The 4,616-nt window shown below is 51.3% G+C and overlaps 1 protein-coding gene across 1 annotated transcript in view; it reads right to left on the minus strand.

Annotated features, from left to right (window-relative positions):
- The window catches only part of CUNH1orf216 (chromosome unknown C1orf216 homolog), a 4,098-nt gene extending 2,497 nt beyond the window's left edge, over positions 1-1,601 (minus strand). Inside the window, exon 1 of the mRNA XM_004641088.2 lies at positions 1,371-1,601. The gene's annotated coding sequence lies outside the window, so the exon portion shown is untranslated. The remainder of the gene's footprint in view (positions 1-1,370) is intronic.
- Positions 1,602-4,616: the final 3,015 nt, after the last annotated feature.

The raw sequence follows: 4,616 nt of genomic DNA on the forward strand, positions 1-4,616 counted from the left end.
GGAGAGTAGAATAAGTGTTTCTCTAGCAAGCGTAAGGGCCTGAGTTCAATCCCTGGTACCAAGAAGAAAAAAAAAAAAAAAAAAAAAAAAAAGAAAGAAAGAAAGAAAGCCTACCCATGGCCTACTGAACCCTATACTTGATCTGTGCTTCCTTTTATAACCCTTCCATCACTGTCACTGCCCCACACTGCTCAGAGGTCTCAAAACACCATCATTCTCATACCATGCCTTTGGTCTACAACACCTGCCTCTTCCTCTACACTCCTTTGCCTTCTCTCTGCACTCCCAAACTCAGCTTTAATAACCCCACTTCTCTGAAACTTTCCTGCATCTCCCCATGGCCCCAACAGATACAAACACACAGTTCCTTAAGTCCTCCTTGGGTCACCTCTGCCCTGGGTACACACTGTCTTACCCATGTTTGTTTCCTATACCTGCCATGTAGCTGATATCCAGTAACTATCTACCCAACTGGAATTCTGTTTAGCTGAACGATCCTATAGTGAATTTATAATCTGACTCCCTGACTGTGAAACTCTTAATCATCCTCCAGCATATTCCCAGGAGCCAGCACCGAGCCGGGCACAAACAGGTGTCAGCACAGATCTGCTGGGCAGGTGAATGGGAGAGGAGACTGCAGTGAGATTTCTGTGCTCAGGAGGAGGATGGGGCCCATGGTAGCAGAAGGCGACTGCTGCAGGCCCAGGGATGGAAGAGCCAGCCTCAGTGTCCTGTCCTGCGGGCCCCACCCCAACTCCAAGGACAAACCTCCCCCGGGAGCTGGCCCCTCTTTCCCAGTGCTCCAGTCTGGTGTCCCTACCCTTGCTCACTCCACCCTTATGGCCTTGGAGGAAGGGTGTACCTCGTTTTTCTTCCCTTCCTGACCAACTTCTGCTAAAAAACAAAAAAATGAGGGCTTTAACTGATAAGAGGTTGTCATTGCCCATACAGAGGGAGGGATTCTACCGAGTGGAGCAGATGCGAGGAGGACCTCGGCAGGGCGCGATAGCTCTCCCCACTTGCAGGAGCAGGCAGCAGGCCTGGTGACCTGCGCACCCTCAGCATTGCGGCTTACAGGAAGGTGCCTGGAGATCTTCCTCCGCCCCATTTTTTTCTGAAAGACAGGCAGGGCCACGAAAGAAGCTGGAGGAAGTGGGGTGATGCTAAGGCCCAGAGGTTCCCTGATGTAAAAACAGAAACCTGGGCACCCTGGGGGCAGGGCCCCCCCCCCCCCGCATGCTTGCGGCGGCCTCGCTTCCTCGCGGTGCAAGCCAGGGCGAGCGCCCCGGGAGACGAGGACAGCGACCTCGGTCCCGACGCCCACCCGCTCCCGCCCGGCTCCCAAGCCCTCCACCTCGGCCCGGACTCACTGTCTGTGGCGCCCGCTCCTGCGGGCCGCTCTGGTTCCGCCCGGCCTGCTCGCGGGGAGCTCACCACTGCGGCTCGGCGGCACCTCGGCCTGCGGGGTCAGTGGGCCGGATGGGCGCCAGATCCCAGCCCCGGCCGGGACTGCGGAGTCGGGCCGCGTCTGCGCGGCGGGGCGGGGCGGCCGGGCCCACGTGGGCCGGTTCGGTTCTCCGCGCAGAAACCGCGGACCCGCCTCCGGCTGCTTCATCCTGGCCCTCCAGGTCGGGCTCCAGGCCTCACTGTCGAAGCCACGAGAGCTGCAGGCCGCGCCTGCGATCGTCTCCACCTCCTGCGCTCGCCGCTGCACGGCTTCCCCGCCGCCGCCGGCGCTCGCCTCCTGCCCCGGCCGCCCTTCAGCTCCTTTCTCCTCGGCCCTCCCGGCCCTCCCGCAGCCGGACTCCAACACCTTGGGCCCCTCGGCTTTCGGTTTTGCACACACCCTTCCTTCTGCTGAAATTCTCTTCCCCTGTGATTTACCCGTATTTCAGATCTTTCCCTCAGAGAAACCTTTTTTGACCCCCTAGATTAGTTCCCTCACATCTTAGGCACCTTTGTTCTTTTTTTTTTTTTCAGCATTTATCCCAATTTGGAATTATATATTCATGTTGTGCTTTTTTTTCATTTTAATAATCTCATTAGGGGCCGAGGAGATAGCTCAGTAGAATAAGCGCTTGCCTGGCAAGCACAAGGGCCTGAGTTCAATCCCCGGTTCTGAAAAAGAAAAAAAATAATAATCTCATTAAATGAAAGCTGGGGTTTTTGTTTCTTTGGCGTTTCTTGGAGGGGGTTGCTTTGTGTGTTTTTGTTCTTGTGGTACCAGGTATGGAACCCAGGGCATTTTGCACTGAGCTACATCCCAGACCTCTATTTTTTATTGTAAGACAGGGTCTTGATAAATCGCTGAAGTGCCTCGCCTGGAGTACAATTTTCTGTCCTTCTGCAGCTCCCTAGGGTGCTGGATTACACCAGGCGGAAAGCTGTGGTTTTTTTTTTTTTTTTAAATATGTGTGTGTGTGTGTGTGTGTGTGTGGCCAGCTCAGCCCACCAGGGGGCCAGGCTGGCTGGCATGTGGTGCTGGGGGATTGAACCGTGGTCCTTGTGCTTTGTTTAGCTTAGCTTGTTCTAAGTAGGTGCTTTAGACCACTGAGCCATCTCACCAGCCCCCCCCCCCCCCAAAGCTGTGTTTTGAGTGAAGACAGATAATCTGCTCTGGGATGGGGTTGGGATAATACTCTGGCCTTTGTGTCATTTGCCCAGGGGAGCACGAAGTAGGTAAGAAAGAGTCGGAGATATAGCTCAGCGGCACAGCACCTGTCTGGGAAGTGCAAGGTCCTGAGTTCAATTCCTGGCACCAAAAGTGCGGCGGTGGCAGGGGCTGGGAACATAGCTCAGAAGAATAAGCACAAGGGTCTGAGTTCAATCCGTGGGGGCTGGTCCCAGATTCCAAACACCAGAGGGTTCTTCTGGGTTCTGTTTACTGAAGCCTGATCTTCATTCCTTCCCGGTTTAGGAGGCTAAAGGGCATACTAATTCACACCAACACATCTTTTTTAAAAAATTTATTTATTTTTGGCGGAACCGGGGATTGAACTCAGATCCTTGAGTTTGCCAGTCAAGCGCTTATCCTACTGAGCCATCTCCCTGGCATAGGCCACTGGTTTTTTTTTTTTACCAACACATCTTATGTATGGGGGTGATCAAAAATACAGTGAGTGTTCAAGTTAAATGAAACATACATTGCAAAGAACATGTCCTCAAATGGAAAGGGAATGTTTTGAGTGTCCTGAGGGGGCTATATAAAGTTTGTGTTGCACTCTGCCAGCACACCAGGCTGTGTGGTTGAGTCATCAGTTGCATTGTTTCATCAAGCTAGTTGCTTCCAAATAACACAATACCTGATAACTCAGGGGCAGATCTTCCAGCACCATATAATTAAAACAATCAGTGCTTAGTGTTCCTGGCTACTCCGTAATTTTCAGAGAGACAAAAGCCTGGAGAACAAAACAACCAGGTAGGCAGGGGTATCTGTGTCTACATGAAGACAGAAAAGCAGCCATTGGGATGCCTGTGATGCAGTCACTAGAGGCTTCTCTAATCAGGAGCTCAGGGAATCAGTCGCTCCACCTGCAGGGGTATCTGTGGCTCTGTCACCATCTATATATGGCAGAGCCACAGAAATCACCAGATGACCAGTAGTAGCCTGAACAGGCTCTGTTGCCATTCAGGCCATCATCATGAAGTGGTGGGCAGTGAATAGAAATATTGGCAGAGAACATACCAGAGCTATGAGCAACTAGCAGAGAATAGCCAAGTCCAGACCTCAGGGCCTGGGATGTCAGGTGAGGAGACAAGGGAACACGACAGAAATTTCTACTCCAAGAAATAGGGTGCAGGTATTAGGGTTTATAAGTGGATAATTCTCTATGTCAATACTCTTGGAAAGAAAGTGGTGGTTAAGGGCCAGGAATATAGCTGAGCCTGACAAGTGCAAGGTCCTGAGTTCAATTTCCAGTACCTCACCCCCCAAAAAAAGTAGTGGTTAAGAGCAAGGGTTTCAGCCTCAAAAATCTTGCTCCTGCCAGGCACAATGGTACATACCTATAATCCCAGCACTTGGGAGTCTGAGGCAGGGAGATCACCACAAGTTCAAGACCAGAGTAGGCTACATTATAAGTTCAAGGCCAGCTTGAATTACAGAATGAAACCCTGTCTCAGAAAAAAATCCTGCTCTTTGCCATCCATTCATTCACATGCAGCACACAGTTACATGGTGCTTACTTCATGCCAAGTACTGTGATAAGGATTCCAAGAAAAAGAATCAGAACTAGTCAATCCTAGGGAAGTGGGGGGCGGGAGGTATAGTTTAGCACTAGAGCCCTTGCTTGGCAAGTGTGAGACCCTGGGCGGAAGGAAGGAAGGAAGGAAGGAAGGAAGGAAGGAAGGAAGGAAGGAGCTAGAGATGTAGTTCAGTGGCACAGCACTTGCAAGAACGAGGCCCTGAATTTGATTCCTGGTACCAAACCAACAAACAATAAAAGGAAGGAAAGAAAGAAGGAAGAAGAGGGACTGGGGAGATAAAGAAGAAGGAAGGAAGGAAGGAAGGAAGGAAGGAAGGAAGGAAGGAAAGGAAAGAAGGAAAGGAAAGGAAAGGAAAGGAAAGGAAAGGAAAGGAAAGGAAAGGAAAGGAAAGGAAAGGAAAGGAAAGGAAA

The sequence above is a fragment of the Octodon degus genome, unplaced genomic scaffold, assembly GCF_000260255.1.
Source record: "Octodon degus isolate 3935 unplaced genomic scaffold, OctDeg1.0 scaffold00130, whole genome shotgun sequence".
NCBI lineage: Eukaryota > Metazoa > Chordata > Mammalia > Rodentia > Octodontidae > Octodon > Octodon degus.